Source organism: Meles meles, chromosome 6 (assembly GCF_922984935.1).
Source record: "Meles meles chromosome 6, mMelMel3.1 paternal haplotype, whole genome shotgun sequence".
NCBI classification, from domain to species: domain Eukaryota; kingdom Metazoa; phylum Chordata; class Mammalia; order Carnivora; family Mustelidae; genus Meles; species Meles meles.
Genome location: NC_060071.1, coordinates 60,806,061 through 60,828,636, shown reverse-complemented (window position 1 = coordinate 60,828,636; position 22,576 = coordinate 60,806,061). Strand labels below are relative to the sequence as shown.

The following is a 22,576-nucleotide window of genomic DNA, read 5'->3' as shown; positions in this document are numbered from 1 at the left end:
TATACCCGTGAGCACTCTCCGGCCATTGAGATTCCTTTATCGTGGAGCATGATCCTCTCTCTACTGCTAAACTTTAAGCTTTCTGAAGCAAGACTCGGTCTTCTTCATCTGGGTATGCCTTGTGATGCTTGGAGGACTGTGAACATTGGAAATTTATTTCAGAATGATTTAAATATTTTTCCTTTTAATTTTCAGTTGATGTTCTGATGCCTTTCCAATACAAATTGACCTTAACATTTCATCCTCAGGGCAACTATTTGAAGTAGGTCATTCGATTTATTCTCATTTACATTTGAGGATAATAAGACACAGAAAGGTGAAAGAACTTGTCCAAAACCACACAGAAGGCGACATAGCTGGGGTCTAAACCCAAGTCTCTGAAGGCCACGCTCGTTCCATTAAATTGTGCTGTTTTTATCATCACGTAAAACCTAACAGATTGATGGATAGGTATAGTTCTTATTTCTCCAATTAAATTAGGAGATCCTTAGGGCATGAAATTAATCTCAAATTGAGTGCCTTGTTCTCTTGGCAATGTGGCCTCTCCCACAAGTTCTTCTGTGTGCCTCCTCCTAAGGCCCTTAGTACAATGCCAATAGGCAGCAGCCACTGGGTAAATATTTGTTCAAGAGGATTAACCATTGTATCTTCTAGAATTTCTGCAAATAATCAGAAACTATTATGAGAAGAAAGGAGGTAAAGTAGGAGCTCCAGGAGACTGTTTGAAGGGAAAACGCACCATGTACGTAATGGGAATGGGATTCTTTACAGGTGGTATAGAGATAAGACAGGCAAGGAGAAGCTCCCGCAGGAAATCCTAGTTATGTCTCTGGCATGGACGTCTCCCCATTGTGTTAGTTTTCTTCAAGTGTTCTCTTGTTTGCTTCCTTCACGGACCCAAAACTTTTTAAGTTATATTCATTATGTTGATGAGCTGATGGCTAACATTTTACCCAGGTGTTTCCTTAGCATACAGTTAAAAATAAAGATCTGTTGAGGATTTTCTTTGTGGGAAGATTTGAGAAGTCTCGATTTTTAGGACAGAGTTATGCTCTGAATTTCAGAGATTCAGAGAGAGACAGGCTGAATAAACAAAGAGAATTCAAATTTCGAAAGCACAACTCTCAAATAACTCTGCAGAACTGATGAATGAAAAAATTAGTTTGGATCTGTTGAATCCTTTTCATACTGACAGCTCATTTTATTTTGTCTTCACCAGTTGGACCATGTTCCCACACTCAGTTCCCTAGATTCCCTAGATCCTCAGATCCCCAGAGAGATTTTGAAAATGCTAACCACTATAAAATTATATGCACTTTCTCTATTTTTCCTTTATTCTTCCTTAAAACCTCTTAGTGAATGAATGAATCTAGATAAGTGAAAAGTCCTGGTCTAGAAATTTCCAAGTCTAGTAATTTCCAAGGCTCCATTTTATGTGTTGGGTCCACAACCTGGCTCCCATTTCCTTCCTGACGGGGAGATACCAGATAAAGAGTCTGTTAGTACTAAGCAAGCTTGGGATCAGGTTGTTCTCAAGATGTTCCCTGGTCCCCAGAACATTTTCAGCTGCAGGCCCCTCCTGAGAAGACAGTTAAAGTGATCCCAGCTATTCCTAATTTCCTAACCCCAAGTGTGTGTGTGTGTGTGTGTGTGTGTGTGTGTGTGCGCGCGCGTGTGTGTGTGTGGCTTGTGCTCAGGCAGGCCTCTAGATAACTCCAAAACTCTCTCCACCCATTTCACCAGCCCTCTGCCTTTTCCCTTCTCTGAGTGAATAGCACTGCCTTTCTTACACCTAAAATGGCTTTCTTCTAATAATTCTGTCCCATTACCTTAGCCATCCCTTTTGGCATTGTACAACCTTCTCTTGTTTTTTAATGGAAAATAAGGGCCAGTCATAGTGTGTGTGTATGTGTGTGAGGTGGACAGGAGCCAGTGCCACGGATGGTAGGGCGTCTCCAGTGATTATGAAGAGGAAGCAGCCATCTTGCCAAATCAGAAGTTTGGTTTCTGCTTTTCTTCCAGCCTCTATTTCCATGTCGCCCCCCGCCCCCATGAGTCTGCTAGGGCTGCCCTAACAAAATGACACAGAGTGCGTCACTGAAACAACAAAAATCCATTCTAACAGCTTTGGGGCCTGGTAGTCCAAGATCAAGGTGTCAGCAAGTTTGGTTTCTTCAGAGGCCTCTTCAGCTTGCCCCTGGCTGCCTTCCCTGTGTGTCCTCACATGGTTTTTCCTCCATGTGCCTGCCTTTCTGGTGCCTCTTCCTCTTCTTAGAAGGATGCCAGTCATATTGGACTAGGGACCCACCCTAGTGGCTTTATTTTAACTTAACTTAATTCTTTAAAGACGTTATCTCCAAGTGTGATTACATTCTGAGGTACTGGTGATTGGAAATTCAACATAGAACTTTGGTGGGGGGAACACCATTCAGCCTCTCCTTTTTTTCACTGCCGCCATATACACGCTGGAAAGGCAGCATAATTTATCCATGTACAACGCATCAAGTCAGAAAGACCTGGGCCTGAGTCCCACCTGTGCCACTTACTAACACTGTGACCTTAGGCATACTGTTGGACTTTTCTCAGTCTCAGTTTCTCCAACCATAAAATGGGAATCTTGACAATATTACTTGCTCCATGAAGTTTTTGTGAGAATTAAATAAGAGAGTACATGCGTGCTCTGTTGAGCGCCTAGCTCAACAAATGTTCATTAAAGTAATGCGCATGAAGGTGCATTGTGAAGCCCTCCTAGAAAAGGAGATTTGAGTTATAGGGGACATTAACTGACACCTGAAGTTTTTCACCTAAAGTATGAATTTGCTAGGAGTCTTCTAGAGTTTTCACTACATGTTTCACTCCTTCTCCAAGTCAGAATTTGATGACTATGTAGCCTAGAAGAGCGGGGATCCGAGAGAGCTGTGATGACTCTCTATGCCAGATTTTCTGCAGCACTAACTTCAGATGCTTTGTATTGCCCCCTCAGGCATACTCGTATTTAGAATATTCGTCCGGATTTGGGGGTTAGCCATGGTCATCGTAATAAGTATAGCTCCGTCTAGCACTTAATTCAGTGCATTGCATTTAGTTAAGAGATTAAATCCAATCCAAAGATTCATGGACTGTTTGCTTCATTTAAATGAATCAGTGATTCACAGTTACTGATCAACCTACTAATACTAATAATCCTATAAATGGGAATGGGCCAACCCCTGCTGGTATAATTATCAGAGGGAGGAGGAGTGGGATGGGCATGGAACAGCTGATGGCTCTTCTCACTTCTGGAGGGGGCCCTTGATAGGACAGCATTTAGGTGGGCAGGGAAGGGCAACTGTGACACCTCCCTGGGGTCCCTTCGATGCTGGGAATTTACTGAGCCTCAGCTGTCAAAGAACAATAAATTTTCCTTCAAAATATAAAACATAAATCGCTGTTTCCCAAACACTGAAAGGCAAGAAGAAACTAAATCCCCATAATAATGAAAAGAATCCTGTTAATTAAATCAGCAAGGTAGAGAGCCTCCCTCCTAGCACACGGCCCCGCTGAACAGTAGAATACCTTGGAGACTGAAGCTGAAATCCAAGCCTTTTCTAGGTTGCTAGCCAGCATCCTGAGGGAACATTTAGAAGAAAAAATCTGTAAGCACAGGATAAGTAAACACAACTTTTTTTTTTTTTTTTAGAAGTTGTACTTGGATTATGTTTATCTGGGAAGGGAAGTTGCAAAACAAATTGTAAATCAGGCTCAGCATATTTGTGCCAACCCTTATCAGATTTGCCACTAGTCAAGGGTAAACTGAAGGACGGGTCTCTGTGAAGTAAAACGTAAAAGCCAGTCTGTGGGGTGCTTGCATGAAGAGAGAAAAATGTCATGTCTTCTGGGTTTTTTTTGTTTTTTTAAAAATTTTTTTAAAGATTTTATTTATTTATTTGACAGAGAGAGATCACAAGTAGATAGAGAGGCAGGCAGAGAGAGAGAGAGAGAGAGAGAGAGAGGGAAGCAGGCTCCCTGCCAAGCAGAGAGCCGGATGCACGACTGGATCCCAGGACCCCAAGATCATGACCTGAGCTGAAGGCAGCGGCTTAACCCACTGAGCCACCCAGGTGCCCTGGTTTTTTCTTTTTGTTTTTTTTTTTTTTAATTAATTTTTTCAACCATAGCCTCTTTCAACGTATTTGGCTCTTGAACATCCTGGATCAGATAGTTTACCATGATTAAGTGTTTACTTCACACATCTTTCTTTTTGTCTTGCAAAGCCATTGATATAGATTTGCGGGTTTTTAAATGCTTGGTTAATTGGCTGGTCTACTAAGAGAGAGTTGGTTGCTGTGGTTGAGGAAAGCTGCAAAAAACAGAGGTTAAGTTTTCTGACGAATCTGTCACATTTGGGAATTGAGGGCCCTGTAATATTACTACCCTCAACCCGCTGATAGCAATTTCTGTTCCCATCAGTGGGAGCCTCACAGGGAGGAGAGTCACACCCTCTCAGCCCCAGCCAGCTTTTGGTTTTATTCTCCAAACCAACTCACTTCCACCCATAATCTACTGACATTTAAGTCGGTTTCGACTGCCAGAAGAGTGCTTTTCAAATGAACTGAAGCCCATTCACAGAATCTTGAGTTTTCCCTTCGGAACTTGCCCATATTCCAAAGTATAAAAACCACCCAACTCTCTTTGAGACCTCAACGTTTAACTAAACTCTCACATAAGGATTAATTACACACTAGTCATTGCATCAGTGTCTTTGAAAAGTATGTTATGCCCATCATAGGACATATTTGCAGTACATCAAAGTTCACTCAGGCTTCTATTTGCCTACAGCAAAGATGTGTTTTTAATTTGGCACAAGAGTTTTCTTACCATCATCATCATCTGCATTTTCCTGGTATTGCCCTTTATCTTTCATCACACACGTACACACATGGAAAGATAATTTTCAAGATTAAAAGTGGCTAGTACTGCAGGGAGGCCAAGTACTTGGGTGTAGTTTTATTTTTTTTATTGTAATTTTTTTAGTGGGGTATAGTTTAAGACCGATAAGTGGAATTGGGTCACAATCCCTCAGCTCCCACCACACTGCCAAGCGCTTTGGCCTTGGAGGTGAGAATAGCTAGAAGAAAGGAAGTAACAAACAAAACACAGCTCAACTCTAGCTTTCCAGGGGTAAGAAGAGCGTTAAGAAGTAGCCAGCGGCCACAGTGCAATATCCAGTTCACTTGATTCCTGGGACAAAGCAAAACAATATGGTGGATCCCAACTCAGTCCCAACTCTGACGGTCCCACCCACAGTCTGTCATCAGGTGGGTTATGGGTCATGGTCTGATTTCCCTTTAATATGGTGTATTTGTTTTTTTCCTTCTGACCCTTCCTGTGTGCTTACAAAGAAAAAAAAAATCTCCTTAAGGTTTCCTTGCTTTTTTTATTTTTGTTTTTTTTTTTTAAACTGAATGTCAAGTCAAGAGAGTTTAAATTCACAGGGTATCCTTAATGGAAAATGAGTCTCTGTGTGTGCGTTCAGTGTATGTGCGTGCAAGCATATGGCAAGAGACAAGTACCAAGGTTTTTTAAAATTATTATGCTTTTGCTTTGTCTTTATCATCTTTCCCTGCAGGACTTTAAGGAAATAGTTGCTTTAACATTTTGTTATTTGGAAAGAGCTAATAGGTGATATTAAAGCTGTGTTTCATTGGCGTTGTTAATGAATATCTTCAGTCACAGATACGTGAGTGGCCATTATTTTGGTAAAGAATAACTCTTCAGGATGGCAACCATCTCCTGAAGGCTGAAACCTAGGCTTGTTCAATGGAGAGTCTTAAAGGAAATATAGGTTTTATGCTGGTCAAAAGTTCACTTTTAATTTCTTAAGATAGAAACTTCTCAATCACATCTAATGGATTAACTTGGAAAAATAACCTAGCTAGCATTTTTACTGAGCACCTACTCTGACCAGGCTGTCTAGCTAGGCGTGAGGAACAAAGTCAGTCAGAGCTTGAGGTAGACAGTTCATCTCAGAGAGGTTCCAGAATTAAATTAGACATAACATTAAATTTTACCTTCATGTGAAAACATACCTTTTGCCTTATTTTGTATATCCCTATGTAACATAAACCACCAAGTAACTTTTTCCCTTCTGTGTAGGGGTTTTTGAGGTGTGGACAGGGGAAACAAACATCATAAAAACTAGCAAGGCTCTCTGCAGCCGGGGGGCCATTTTCTGTTTACACTGACATCATTTTGACACTTTAGCACCTTTTTTTTTACCCCTAGGAGTAGAGGCGGGGTCAAGTCTTCTTGTTAGGAATTTTCAAAGACAAAGTTGTAAAAGAAAAAGAAAAAAATGAAGTTTGCATTCCTTTATATATTTGGATATGACAGATTAAAAGCAAGGCAGGTATGCGGAGTTTGCTTAATCCCTCACCAAGGTGGTAATCTCGGAGGCTTTGATGTTGTCTGGTCGCCAAGCCCCTGAGACTTTGAGGGACCAAATTCCGTTGACTTTCTGTGGCTTGCCTGTCCCTTCTGGTGTTCAGAAAAGGAAGGAAAAGGTCCCTGCACCTTCTTGTCTCCTTCCTTTATTGTACAGTTTGCTTTGTTTGTTTGATTTTAAAACTGCCATTATGTGAAAGTGTTGCAAGTATAAATAATTGAGAAGATAACTCTGTAGGGAAACCACTTTTGCTGCCTTTGTGCAGAGGCAGCTCATTACGGCTCTGAGAGGCGGTATTCCATAAGCGCAATTATGCAACATCAGTATGTCATGGATATTAACCAACGGGAGTAGATAAGAGATGGGGAAAATAATTTTGTAACTTATTTAATTAAATTTATTTGGTTTTTCAAATAGCTCCTCCAGTGTGTAATTTTCCCGACCCCTCCATCGTTGCCGGAGTCTTTGTAGGACCGCAGTTCAGCGTCTGCTTTTTGGCATTCCTCCTCAATTCTGTATGGACCTAAAGTGTATTTATATCGGGGTTTAATTTCCACCCAAGGAGAGGTTACCCATGAAAATGGAAGCGTAATTTGGTCATGAGGCTGTTATCCCCCCCAGGGCTTACAGCGCCAGTTAATATATGTTAATACAGCAAAGTGAACAAAAGGTTAAATAAGTGGGTCAGGCTCTGAACAAGTCCTCCTCTGCCTCCTTCTGCTTAAACGGAAGGAAAAGCCCCTAATGGCGCTCGCCTGACTTTCACCCCCATCATTTTAAGAATTGCTTTGCCAATCCTTCACAGCAAATAGTAATTTTAAGTGGACCAAAACAGAGCTCAGGGTGTTTGCACTCCATGGTAATGATAGAGTAGCTGTGTTCCCTGGAGTCAATAAAGCCCAACAATTGAGTCATTTTTGCCTCCTGTGAGTGAATCACTGCTGTTAGCCTGAATGACAGGATTGCTTAGAGAACTGGAGCCCTCCGCCGGGCTGACCTCATCCCAAGACAGCAAGGTTCAGAGGGCAGGCAGGTGGTGTTTAACACAGTTCTAAGTAAAAGCCGATTTCGTACTCGTAAGGCTCTGTAAACAAGAGCGTAGCATCGGTGGGGGGAGGGGAGGGAGGCGCATTGGACGTCTGTCCATGGATTTTATCCAAAGCAGCACTTCCTCTTTTCCTGTCTCCTCCTCCTTTCTTCCCCTTAACATCCCGCCCCCCCACCACCTCCTCTTGCTTTCTCTCCTCCCCATCTCCCACCCTTCATACACATAAATCTCCCACACTTGTAGTTGGCAAGCTAATGTCAGGTGGCCACAGCCCAGTCCCTCTTCTGATGAATGAAAGATGCAGACAGTATTGCTGAAAGGAAAATGATCTTACACTTGAGCATTGTCTTTAGTGTCTAAGAATCATTCTGAAGCAGAATTCTTAGCCATGTACTGCCAAATACTAAAGAATAGCTGTTGTTTTTGTAATAGGTCATTGAGAAAATAGGAGGAAAATAGGAAACGAGAAAGGTCAGAGAAAACAGTGCAGCCTAAAATCATCATCTAATGATTAAATCATCTTTGAGATAGAAAAGTTCCAAAGTACATTTTCCAGCCTCATTTCCAAACCCCGTTTAATTCAACATTCTGGGCATCAAAGTTCTATGGAGTAGTCAGCTTTTGTAATTTTGGAGGTGGAATTGCGAATGGTTAAGATACAAAAGAAGAACCCAAGAAATGGTTTCTGTCTCTAGAGTGTGACTTGGGAAAATATGACCATGGAAATCCTTTAATAGGGTAATTGACAAATCCTATTCAATGGATTGTTTGATAAGTTGTTGAGGAATTGTTTCAAAATACAATTTTGGTTAAAAACTGGAATCCTTCTTCCTTTAAAAAAAATCCTTGGGAACCCAGCGCCCCTAAAATCTTAATAAAATTAGAAATTGATTTGTACCGTCATTCCTTCTTAGAGATTTTTAAGATGCTTAATTAAGCCTATGAAAGTCTGTGGCATAACCAAAGCAGCAACACCAAGCATTCATTTTGTTCCCCTTAGGATTGTTCCCTACATTTATTTGCCCTACTTACCACCCCTATTCTGGAGAAACACTTCCTGATGCTAATATCCCACAGAACACAATTTGGGGAAAACTTTCTTAGAAAAATATAATGAAAAAGAATCTATTTTAAGAAAGTTTTCTATTCTCCTTTACTTTCTGAATCTCACAAGTCTTTCTCCTTCATTTCCTACTCACTATTCTTGTCCCAACACACGCACGCACCATAAAAGCTCATTGACTTCAGTTCCCATTACTCTTGGTTCATTGTCTCTTCTCAGGTCAACCAGACTCCAATCTAACTACATCATCTGTTCCCCAGCCTAGAAAAGTCTGATGCTCACTTTCTGCCAAATCAAGTCCTTCTCTCCCTATACCCTCCACAGAAGATATGAGTGGCATCTCTAATGCCCAGAAGGATTCCCACCTTTAAACTAATGCCTCTAGTCTCTATCTTTAGTTGTTTTTGAATGCAAAGATAACTAGACCAGAGCCAGGAAACCAGAGTTCTTTCTCATCCTAGCTCCTCAGGGATTCAGCTATGCCACTTGAAAAATGAGGGTAAGAAAATTCTGACAAGCTATTATATTCTCAATTCTGTGCTGTTTCCAAGTGGAGAAGCCCTATTTTCATACACTCAGTTATTTGTTCACCAAACATTTTATTGAGCATGTACCAAATTCTTGACACAAATTCAATAATAATAGAATTGAGATGTGGTCCCTCCTCTCTAAAGCTATCTGGTGGAATATGGACAAGTAACTTGTGGTCATGATATTGAATAAATGCTGTGACGGACATATTAGATAGGTGTACTGACTGAGGAAGTGCTTCCTACTCAGACTGTGGAACCCAGGAAGTTAACCGCAAAGAGATGCTCCCTGAAGAGAATTTTGGAGTGCGTGTTGACCAGTCGGGCATGGGAGAAGGGCCAGCCCAGACAGAAGGGATAGTGTATTCCTGGTTAGTTGGCGTATTGACTTTATACTTATTTCTTATTTTTTTTTAAAATATCTTATTTATTTGACACAGAGAGAGAGCACAAGCAGGGGGAACAGCAGAGGGAGAGGGAGAAGCAGGCTATCCCCCGAGTGGGGAGACCGATGTGGGGTTCGATCCCAGGATCCTGGGATTATGATCTGAGCCAAAGGCAGACATTTAACCGACTGAGCCACCCAGGAGCCCCTATACTTATTTTTTAAAGTTTATGTATTTTGGGGCACCAGGGTGGCTCAGTGGGTTAAACCTCTGCCTTCAGCTCAGGTCATGATCTCAGGGTCAGGGGATCATGATCTCAGGGTCCGGGGATCAAGCCCCGCATCAGGCTCTCTGCTCAGCAGGAAGCCTGCTTCCCCCTCTCTCTTTCTCTCTGCCTGCCTCTCTGTCTACTTGTGATTTCTGTCAAATAAATAAATAAAATCTTTTTTTAAAAAATTGGACATTTAAAGTTTATTTATTTTAAGTAATCTCTACACTCAACATGGGGCTTAAATTCATGACTCCAAGATCAAGAGTCCACTTTATACTTATTAATTGCCTTTTTGTTTATTTGTACATTACCTGACTCCAAAGTCAGAATCTGTGGCCCTTACATCAATTTCCAAACTAAATTATTTTCGGATAGGCAGTGATGTTACTTTATTGTGAAATAGAGATAATCCAAATGCCCTCATTTTTATTTCTAATAGTTAAACTAAACCACTTTAGGGGAAATTCTGATAGGTGTGAAACATGAATATGCTCTAAAATTCTTTCTAATTGCAGCACAATGTGTTTGTGTCTTTGTCTATTGGAGATTGTAGCTTTGTGTAGAATGTCAGAATCAAAGGTTGACGTCTTTATTTCTCTGCAATTCAGGGTGGGGAATCCACTAACTAACCCTCTAAAGCTAAAATATTTAAGGACTAAAGCAGATGTGGCATAACTGCTGGTTTGCTAAGTCTCTTGTGGTTTATAAAGATATATTTTATGTCTTTTATGATTACGGGATGATGCTAAAATTTTGTGGGTGATAATACCATCGCATTGGAAAGCCTGCATATAACATCTCTGGAGAAGATAGAGAATGCTACCTGGCTATCAAGTCAAAGTAAAAGATGTTTAATTGGTTATTAAGAAAAGCAGTTAGGAAATTTTATTTGGAATTTGGTCTTTGACGTTCAAACATCAGAAACATGAGGATGTTAAGTCCTACATTCATAAATAGGTTTTTATTTTTTATTTTTTGCTTCGCAACACAATGGGATTTGTTTTAATTTTAAGCATTGTTAAATACATAGCTGTTAGAATTGCAGCTTACTTTAAATGACTTCAAAATTTTTCAGGTTTTTAATTTTTTTTTATTCCTTTGGCACCTGCACTAGATGCCGACATAAACTGGTTAAATAGCATTTGGTTTAAACAGAAAGACAGAAATATATATGCATATTTATGATATTTTGTTTGTTGGATCTCTCTTAATATTACTTGACTTTCTGTGTTTTAATCTCATTTTTTTGTATTTTGGGTTGAAGCCACTCCAAAGCTTAACACCTAGGAGATTTCTCACTTATGGTTCCCTTTAAAAGTGCTAAAATCTCAGCCTCTCAAACAAGAGACCAAGCTACAATTTAAAGAAAGCAGTGGTATTGATAAAGGGCCCTAAGACTGTTGCCACCTTCTGCATGCGTCTTCTGCCACATCCTTTCTTTTAAACCAGCAGGAGCATTGAAAGAAGGATAAGAGCTTGGCCCATCCAAACACTCCTGGCAAGACAAGCTGGTCTTCTGAAGTTTCCCCTGCTGCTTTAGAAAAAGGAGCCCCACAGACAAATGAAAGAGCCACGGGCACATTCACATGCATAACACCTTCCCTCCAAACACCAAGTGGCTTTAGATTGCTGGCGTTGGGGTGCTTTGGCCTGAGATGAAGAATAGAAACTCGAGAACCATTTGTTTCCACACCATTTTGGGTGAAGTGCTGTATTTTTCACCTTAAAAGGCCATTTAAAAAGAAAAATATGGTTTGAGACGAGGACACAATTTGGAAGCCATCACACTTAATGGAGTCCCTTTTAAATGTAACACTTTGTGCTATCAATTCTCTTCTAAATTAGTTGTCACTACCTAGAGGAAACCCACCCTTGATTGTCTTATGCTATTGCTTAAACACATACAGCGTCCTATCTGTATGTTCTTATGTCCAGTTTTTAAAACTCTCTCGTAAATTCTATCACTTAAACTTACCCTTGTTAAATGTGGAGTGGAACACGACTTGTGCCCATGGGGTGGCCAGTGTGTTATTACCATTGGCTTCTATATCTGGCCCCACAGATTATCCCAGGAGTAAAACATAAAGCAGACTGGACCTCATAGAAAGAAGGCCCCAGCCACAGAGGTTTTTACTGACAGTTGACTTGGTCGGCCATTTTTAGATGGCCTTTGTAAAATCTGGAAGATCTATGAAAAGGAAGTAATTTTTAGAGGCAGCCAGGCAGTTTATTAGACTTGTTGACACAGCTCTGGAATACTCATGTAGTTTTGGAGTTTTGAAAAGATGACAAAAATTTTGAAGTAAAGTTTTCCTTCCAACTCTTCCCTCTTCTTTTGTCCTTTGTCTGAGTGGCCTACCTAGGTCCTCAGCCTGGGAGTCCCCCTGTCCACTCAAAGGTAACATTTGGGAAGCTGAGTTTGCCTCTCCTCACTACAACAAATAGGCCTTCCTTCTGAACTTCCAAGTTTCGTCGGCTGTGCACCATACCAGACCAAAAACAGATTCTCAGGTTTATGCTCTTAATACGAAGCTTCCTTTTTGCCTCTACCACCTTAATCTGCATTCACTTCATCACCCTTTCCTGCTTGGATTAGACCTTTCTACCTTCTCAGCTTCTACCTTCTCATCAGCATAGCTCCTCAACCACCCTGTTTTGTGTAATCATTCCCCTATTCAGGATTTTCAGGGATTCAGCTGGTCACTTGAGAACATCCACTAGTGTGGGGGAAATGGCAGGTGTTGGTCAAAGGGTGGGACTTCCGGTTGGAAGATGAGTAAGTCCTGGGGATCTGATGCACAGCGTGGTGGCCATAGTCAGCAATACGGTACTACTGTGTACTTGAATGTCGCTGATGGAGTCGATCCTCACCACAAAATAGAAATGGTAACTACATGACATGATGGAGGTGTTAGCTCCAGTGGTCATCCTTTTGTGCTATCAAACCAGCACATTATGCCTGACACTTACACAGTGATACGGGTCAGTTATATCTCAAAAAAACTGGGGGGCGGTGGGGGACAAAGAGTTTCCATCAGCTTGTCTATTAACCCCTGTCAACTTTTCCAAAACCAGGAGCCAGTGTGAATCCAATCTCCTTGCACAAAATGGGCCCTCCTCTGCCCTAGTATCTAATGCATGCCATTTCCTTACTGGCTTCCTCTCCAGTATTCTCTGTTCTTTTAATCTGGTTCAGCTTTTCCTCCTCCACGTATTCAGTGATTAACTTCCATCTGACTTTGAAAACTGGCCCTCTTTGTTGATTTGCAATTTTGATGTATTGTCAAATTGTGCTTTTCAGTTTCTTTCTCTGGGTGCAAAGAGTAAAAATCTTTAAAAGCATGAACTGCATTTTCAAAATTTTAAAAATACATAGAGAGAGGGTCATATAGCTATTTATGTATTACCTATAATTTCTCATTACATACGACCTTGTTGTATTTGGTCATTAAACTGGTATTTTGTTAAGTATAGAATGTGGAAGATTTTTATGTGACACATGCGCAGATTGCTGTGGACCTTAAAGAAAATTCATTCCAATTTTTATAGGATGGGAAAAGGATGGAAATAGGCTTTACATGATCCCTGCTACTCTACACCTTGCTTTCCCTTCCTACCTGCTCTTGTTCTCCCTTTGGAACCCAGTCTCTCACTGGGATACACACACACACACACACACACACACACACACAGAGGCACACACCCAGAGAAAGCATCTACCAGTGCAATTCTATCAACATCGAGGAGGTGGGTGCTTAATAATTTTTGACTGACCAAAGGGCAACATAGGACAAGGTAAGAAATGAGGCTGAGAAAAATCTCTATTCCCCCTGTAAAGTGAGAGCCGGGGAGAAGAGAGCAAACACTAGAGTGTGGAAGGACTGGAGCAGAAGCAAGGATTTTGTTGGCGACTGTTCTTTCCTCCTTTGTTTTCAGCATTCCCACCCACAACATTCCTGTCTTTGACCTGTGTGACCTATGTGGCTAAATATCCTAGACTTCGTAACTCTTTTATATATATACATTTATAGAGATATAAATGTATATATGTATCTTTATCAGCCTTTCCTCCAGAGTAGGCCAGAAACCCCACCTAGCCAGGTGTTCATCTCTGGCATACTTTATTGCCACATGTACGTGCGTACGGGCGTGCATATATATGGGCACACGCACATACATGGACATACATACATATGGCTGATGACTTCTCACAGTTTATCTCAAGGCCACAGTGTTTCATGTTCCACTTGGTTGACAGGGCTTCTCTGACCTGACAGATTTATCCATTAAGAAAATGTATGAAACCAGCTTAATTCTTAGCAAGACAACGCATATGGCTTATGTAGATTTTTGTTGTTGATTTTCTTCCCTTATATGTTACTCAGGAAGTCTGTGTCAGTATAAATCAGTGGCAATGAAATCAACATTATGGAACCTTTGATACTGCATTTGCTAAAAGCTTTCTGGATGTTTAATTCAGCTTTTAATGATTGATATTACTGACAGGGGATAAACATTTTTGATGGATATGTTTGCTCACAGATGTAAAAAAAAATATATATATAATCCTTTTTTCCCTTTGAGTTAAAGAGTACAATGCTGTCGGAGAGGAAACAGTTCAAATGTGGTCATCACAGGTTGGTGGCACCAAAAATAGAAACTCACTTAGGGTAAAATTTGCTGTCAGGAAAAATGGAGCATTCTTTCTGAACTCAGGAACGCGTGGTTCATGTGAGCTTGCTTGTAGATGGTTGCTACAATAAGGCTTCTTTCATACAGGTGTGTTTATGCCCCAGGCTTGCTGGCCACAGTCCATTCCATTTACAGAAGCTGAATTAAACAATAACTACCACATTGCAAAAAATGGCGGTGGGGTGGGGAGAGGAGGGGGAAAGGTGAGCGTCAAAGGAGATGCCTGAGAGCTTTGTTAGGGCCAAGAAAAACCCTGTTGCTGTTGTCAGAGCTTGTTGATGTTGCTGGGAACGGCACTTTTTTTTTTTTCTCCTGGATTTTGTGGTTCTGCCTTAGGAAAGAAAGTAAAATAGAACGGAAGAACAAAGTCCTACTCTATAAATCAGCAGCTGCTCCTTGCCAGATCAAAGGAGTGACATTTTTGCTCCTGGACTACTTGTCCACTTGAGGGCTTGACAGGCAGCTAACAGCTGGCCTGCTAGACTATATGGGAGAATCAGCCTACATCTTCTTCCGAGCAGATGACAAGCTAATCAGAGAGATAGCCATAGCAGAGGGCATAGGAGTGCACCTTGATCTCCTCAAACATATCTAATACATAATTGCTAAATAGCTTGGTGCCTTTTTGGCAAGTTCATGCTTTGGTAGTTTCCACTGAGAAGTAGGATAAAGAATTAATACTTCAATCAAAGGTGATTGTGAAGGCTGAAAGATCCCAGATTTGTTGGGATCTTCTCCTCTTACGGTGAATTAGTAAATGGCTAGGAACATAATGAGAATTGGCTTAAATATATGTAACTGGTATCAAATGACTGGTTGACTTTTCAAAGCCCAGTCAGGCTTTAGTGTTTAGGCAGAAGAACAGGTAACGGGTAATCAGTAATTTGAAAGCGATGACTCCTGCTTTTTACGCCAATAGAACTGAATGAAGTTGTAGATGTTCTGTGTCTGCAAAAAGTTGTTTTCAGAAGTCGTGTGGCTATGCAGATCTGGAATTTTAATGTCCGTAGTAAAATTTCCAAAGTAATTCAGTTGCTTGTTGATTTCCGTCTGCCATAAATCATGTACAGGACAAGGTAATATACTACAACTTGTGTCTATTGACTTAGTATTTTATCTTTAAGAGGACAGATCCTAGATATGAGTAGCTGAGGAAGTGTACGTGTTTTCCCCTCCCTTGCTATCAAGTAGCTTTTGAAGGATCACTTTTATAGTACATAATAAATAGCCACATATGAATAATCTGATGGCAATTCTGCAAGAGTAACAGTCCTTCAAAATCATAACCTGCTGGGCTGTTTTGTTACGTGCCATCAGGGCTGATCATACTTATGGAAGAGTGTTTATTGTCACTTGGTGTTACAAAGGAAATAAAAGGTAATTTCCTGTCTTAAAATTTCCCAAATACTTTTACTAAAAAGTCTCTACTGTTGGCCATAGTACCTTTAATCACATAAGATGCCAAATTCTCCAGTTCACCTTTAAAATTTTTTAATTATAAAAATAATTATACTTATTATTGAAACTTAAACAGTAGGGGGACCTGGGCGGCCTAGTCAGTTAAGCATCCGACTGAGTGGGTCTCCCTGCTGGGTGTGGAGCCTGCTGAAGATTCTTTCTCTCTCTCCCTCTCCCTCCCATGCCAAACCTGCACGTGTTTACGCTCTCAAAAAAAAAAAAAGAAAGAAAAGAAAAGTCAAACACTAAAGAAATACACATTAAAAAAAAAAAAGCGGAGGGGGGAAGAAAACTCTACCATCTTCTTCCTATCCGTCCCTGAGAGAAGAGTTTCCACAAAAACATTGGCCAAACTTTTTCTTTAGGAAGTACAGATGGGGTAAAAATGAATTAAATTAGTATAGATTTTTTAATCTCTTGCCTTGAGCAACAAACGACTGTTTAGGTCTGAGGTAACGTAAGAGAATAACGCATGCACTTTCATATTTAAGTTTCATGATTAAAACAATCTTTTCAGGTTTCTCTTCTCCAGAAGAGTACTCAGTCATTTATGTGGTCTGTGATCTACAGCAGGACCTCCAAACTTAAATGTGCAGAGATCACCTGGAGATCTTTTAAAATACGGATTCAGATCTAGTAGTGCCAGGGTGGGGGACTACTAGATTTCTACAGTTCTAACAAAGTCAAGGTGATGTTCAGGAGACTGGACGGTGGAACACACTTGGACTTGCAGGGGTGTAGAGAACCGTTTTAGAGAATGTGATTCCAGAATAGCTTGTCCCACTACCCTGTGCCCCAGCAGATGCCTACTCCAGTGTTTAAAATCCGCCCTCCCCCATGGCATTATACATTTAAATTAGCTGTGATCTCTGGACCCTACCACAGGGACACATGCTGCTTGAAAAGGGTAAGGCACATTATCACCCTCTGTTCAAACCAGCATGGATTTGCTTAATAGTCACCCACCTAGTCTTAACTGTTACTATGAAAGAACAGAGCTCTTTAGAAAGGGACTTGAGATCGGTGCATTTTGAGTGCAGCTAACATTTAATGGGCTCTTACTATGTGTCAGGAACTATGCCATGGATTTTACATACAACATGTCCCTTCATCCTCAAAACAATCCAGGAAGGAAGGAAGGAAGAATAAAGGAAGGAAGAAAGGAAAAGGAAAAGGAAAGGAAAGGGAAAAAAAAATCTGGGCTCAACCACTGTCCTATTATAGAGAGGAAACAAACTGAGACCTGGAAGTTTAAGTAGACTTGCCCAAGATCACACAGCAATTAAAGGGCAGAGAATATGAGCCCATGCTCCCCATCACTTTGCTCTATGGAGAAGTCTGGAATATGGAAAAATAATTGCAGAGGGTTTGCCCAAAGTAGGGTATTTTAGTAAAGAACCCATGTAAGCCCTTGTAACTCTAGGGAAGAATTAGATAAAAGAATATTGAAAAAATGTAGTAGAAGGTCATTAAAGTATTAGCTACTTTATGATTTCGTCCAGAGCCTTTCATGTGTTCAGCATGAACATTCCACTACTTGGGGCGTATTCATAAAGCCACAAAATGTTTGCGATTCCAGATTAGTATCATGTGTTCATATTGTAAGTTTATGAGTAATTAGTTCATGTGTTTTTGGAGTTATAGATAAGTCTAGTATCTCTCAAATTATAAATTAATCTGTAGCTCAGGGAAATTAGGTACTGGGAACGTGTTTCTGAGCAGCCCACGAATCTCATTCATTTACTTTACTTTCCTCACGGTTTCTGAGAGAAAAGACCCCTTGTCTGGCCATCAGTGAAAAACTTAGGTTTGCACCATGACCCAGTCATTCATGTGCCCGAGTACATGTGCAAAGACATTAAACTTGCTTAGCTCACCAACTGAAGCGTTTTTGTGTATCTTACTGAGAAAACCCCACTCTTAGCCATAACCACAGCACATAGGAAAAAAACTTGCTTTCTGTGTGTGTGAACTAAGAAAAACAGTTGCTAACTGATTTGTCAGGGTTGAGGCTTCCCTCTTTCAAAGGCCAACCGGTAGCAAGCTTTGTGAATAGGCACCCTCACTGAGGAGTCCCACGGCTGGGGAGAGTGGAGAAGCAGAACTTGTTCATTTTTCAACAGGTCCCCAGTCACCAAGCTGCCTCTAACACCTCTTCCAAGTTAATCCGATCCTTCTTCAACAGCTCAGCCCCCTCCCTGGACCAGACCAATCCCCGGAAAAGTTTCCATGCAGGGATTCCTGGTTCCTCCTCAGAGCGTTCAGGGCTGGCCGCCTTCCAGGTGACTCCACAGAGGCCTGCACTTTCTAACAAAAGGAATGCTGCCTAAAGAAGTTGGTTACCAGGTGTGGCACGAAGTTAGTGAACCAGAAAGAAGGGATTTATCAGTCATTTAAAAAGATGTGGGGGGTGGGGAGAAAAAAGAAGAAATCAACCAATAAGCAGGAATGACACCTAAGCCTACTTCTATCAATCTCAAATATGCTTTGGAGTGAAAAACCTTTCAGAGGAAAACCGCGATGGTCAAATTTCAGTGGCAGAAAAATATGCAAAGATGAAAAGTTTGGCTCTTCTGTTGGGGGGCCGAGGTGGGGTTGGGGCCGGGGAGGTCTTTAGAAGCTCTCTCTCTCCAGCAAGACAGCAGGATGAGATTTCCATGATGTTTTATTCCCTTGGGGTTATTCTTTTTAATATATTCTTCTTTTTTTTTTAATCTCTAAGTTGACTCAGAAAGGCCTCATGATTCTTGGAAAGTCATTGAATTTATTTCTATAATTGAGTTATTTTTAAGCTAACAGTCAGTATATAATTTTTAAGAATCACACATACTAATGCATTTTCTATTTTTGTGAAATTTAGTGAGAAAGTAGATAGTCTCAATAGATACTCTCCAGCGTCTTTGTGTGAGCCTGGATAGTAACTTTGTGTTCAATACAAATCAATAGAACTAGAGCACTTTAGGGTACTCGTTCCCTAAGGAGTCACTAATGGAATTATCTGTAGCCCTTAAAAAAAGTCACAATGAGGCTAATGAAAATTTTTGCTAAGTGAAATCTGGATAAGGCACTAGGCTTACTAGCACATTTTATTTATGGCATTTATCATATATGGCACGTTTTACGCACAAGTTTTACAAATCTCAGAATGTTTTTAAAAGCTATTTAATTTTCTAAAAGACTTTGTAATTTCAGGTTAAATTGTTTATACCAATAAAAAAGCATATTATATATCCTCAACTTCAAAATCATTCTGGGATGACATTAAAACTTAGAAAATTTTTTAATATCAGATACAGATGAAAAACCTAACAGTCTTTGAATTGGAAATAACTTGTGGGGGTTTTCATTAAAGTTGGGTGCAGCTTGCTGCATTTTGGTTAGTTGGATGTCTTCAGCAATTTTTCAAATGTTTTGGGTTTGGCAAAGTCCAAAATGTTTTTGCCAAGACCCTCTTTTCCCCTTATTTTTTAAACCCGTGTGAAATTCAAGGATAACTTAATCCATATGTGTCTGATTCATTTACACTTAACTCATCAAAATGTTATTTTGTAAGACCCATTTAATATCCAGAAAACCTTTTGAGTCTTTTTAAGACAAGTCTTTTGTCTTTGAACCAGTGAGTTGCATTTTTCCATATGAATGGAGCTTGGACCTTGAAAGATTGAGGATCAGTTGATTTTCAACTTAGAGTCTTCAAATTTTAAGTAGGATCAAAACTTGATATTCTGTTTACTGCTTGAGCACCGAATAAGGTCATTTTAAAATATAGATCAGAGGAAGTGGAAAAAATTTCATGTCATGTAATTTGGGGGAAGACTGCATTTGGAAATTTTATCTTAGTAGTACTGAAGAAATAAAAGTTACTCCTAGTTTGATTTTTTTTTTAATCTATAATTAAATGGCTTTGTCTTACGCACACTGATAGGTTTTCCAAGAGAGGCCTGTGGATCATCAGTACTGTGGGGGTAATCTCATTTTTTTGGTGTGAAATTGTTCTTACAGTCAACTCGTTAATTGTTCATTCTTATAACAACATCCGCGGTGTTTATAAAAGATATCCCAAGATCAGGGGAGTTGACAATTGGCAGGAGTTGTAAGTTAAGAGATTTCTGAAAAATTGGGGCCCATATGTTTTTAAAATTCTGTGTGATTTGAAAGAATGTGGTAGAATTATGAATCTGGCAAGATATAGCACTATGGATCAAAAACATTGTTTGAGAACAAAAATTCAGAGAAGCTAAATGGAACCCAAGTGAAAAGAGCAGAATCTCCAGGACCCTTTGAAAAGGATCTAGTTGAAAACCTTCAGAGGCGTCTATGCATATTTGTTTAGTGGAACTGGGCCCAGAAAGGCCATCGCCATAACTGCTAGTGAACATCCAGTCCATGCCATGGTAACTAGTTGAAAATGTAATACTGGAGTGGCATTTCCAAGTTCAGCGCTTCTATAAAGACCTGCGAGCACACAGAATGCTTTTTTAATGTTCTGCATTGTTGTGTGTCCCCCATTGAACAACCTTTTGAGCGGACCCCGTTTTTACTAATGTAAACATTCTGACGAGTATCCAAAGAAATGACCTTTGAGTGAACCTCTAACCTTCCCCGTAATTATTTGTTTGAAGACAGTGTGGAGTTCTCCTGCTGAGAACTAAGAACCATGATGCCTTGCAGCTCTGCGAGGAAGGGAGTGTTTGGGGGAACTGGAGAGAAAGACATAAATAAGGGAACAACCTCCAGATGTAAATAATAAAAGAGTAAAAGGGTGAAATTAAAAAGGGAAAAAATAGCAATTCGTTTTACCTAAAGAGTTGGCCCATAGAAAAAAACAAAACCGGGATTAGTAGCACATAAAAAGAGGTGAAACCTCTGCCATGTGTGTCCTCCATGAGAAACTTCAAGGAGGAGAGAGGAGGTTTCTCCCCGGTGCTGCTGAGCATCTCAGTTGGTCTTAACCCGAGCTGATCAAGAGAGTTCCTGGGGGTGAAAAGCATAGGTCAGTCCTCCTTAGTCCCAGTAAAAACAGTGGGGAAAGAGGAGATAATTAAGTTCGTCTTCTGATTTAAGAGATGCTTCTGGAACCCTTTGTGATCCGATAGATATTCCTTGCTAACACTTAAGTGCCAGGTGGGAATAAATGTGCAATTTCAACTCTCCTTTTGTTTTCACCTCTCACTGCCTGTCACTTCTCCCCCTGCCGCACCACCACACCCTCCCCACCAGACCTGAGAGGGTGTATCATTTTTGACAACTGAGCTATACTTGCTTAAGTAATAAAGAAGTTCATTGTTTTGCAAACAAACACCATATGCAAAAGACTCCTTTGGTTTCTCTTGCCGCTATTAGTCTTGGGCCTAATTGTATTCCCACTAGAGTGCTCACAGGAGGCCTGAACAAGTGTGGGCTGCTGTCCTCCTAGGAAGGGGCTTCAACTCCTTAGGAACGCAGAGCTGCCAACACGCACTAGAATTTTTCTGGCTAATTTCAAAGAATGGGTTTTCAGTTCCTGCCTGTGGCCCCATGTGGGCTCATTAATCATTAAGTCCCCCTGCACTTAAGATTTGAAACTGGAAATACTGGGAGATGTTGTAAGTGGGTACATTTTTAAGGGATTGCTAGCTATCTTCTAGGCATCCCGCCCTCCCTCTGTGCCGCACCCCCCCCCCCCCCCAACACGCACAGCCAGTGAATCGTGTTCATCAGCTCAAGGGTGCGGGCACTGAGCATCATTAAACGCACAGGGACAAGGGTAACTCGCCAATGGTAGAAAATGGTTTTGTTTTTATTAAATTTGGAGAAATAAAGGAGATTTCTTATCATCTTACTCTGTTTGTACATGAATATTTGATGGGCATTATTAAACATTAAAGTAACATGAAGTAGGCACTTATTTTTGGATTTCCCACAAAATTAGATCCAGGCTTCTAGACGAAATAACTGCTGCTCCCTTACATTCCTGTGATTCAGCCGCCACCTGATTTGAAAACGTTTCTTGGGCTCTAATATCAACCATGTGTACCTGAGGCTCTGTCTTTCTAGTGGGTTGAAAGGTGGCTGGGTTTATGGTTGGCAGTTACCTTATCCCTGCCCTGGGTGTCCCAGCTTAGACGGGAGAGGCCGCCCCCAGCTGGCACTGACCTCTAAATGACCCCTAACTTTACAGGCTTAAACTGCGGGAGTTGCCGAAGAGCAGAAGTCTTTCTGGCCAGCACTTATTACTGCTGTGTTGGTGATAAAACTTCAGACAGCCTAATTGATGGCTTTGCTGACCTAACAATACTTTGTGAAAGCCCAGTGCCAGAGCCTGGTCTCCATTTATGACCAGCTGCAAGGGGAAGCTAGGTCTCCCGATGATGGGGAGTTGAGGGAAAGGGGCAAACAAATCCTCCAGCCTGTGAACTTTAACCAGATTCCAGCTTGTTCAAGAAGCACAAGCACGACGACCAATTAATAGATGTTTTCTCAGGGAAAGCTTTTCTCCGCCCCCCACCCCAGCCCTTTCCCTGAGCCTTGGTCGCCAAGCCAACCTCGAGTGGGTTATGAGGGGATGGAGATGATCCAGTCAACTCTTTTTGAACCCTGAAAAGGGAAAATTGCCTCGGGCTCGAAAAGAGAATTTTCAGGAGATGTTCGACAGGGGACCGGGTCGTATTCTCCTCAGCGTTTGTGCGAAAGTGCTCACGGGGCACCGAAACCGCGTTGGATGA

At 40.9% G+C, this 22,576-nt stretch overlaps 1 protein-coding gene across 8 annotated transcripts in view; it reads left to right on the top strand.

The window, feature by feature from the left end:
- Positions 1-22,576, top strand: part of MEIS2 (Meis homeobox 2) — a 207,991-nt gene that overhangs the window by 179,760 nt on the left and 5,655 nt on the right. The gene's annotated exons all lie outside the window — the stretch shown is intronic.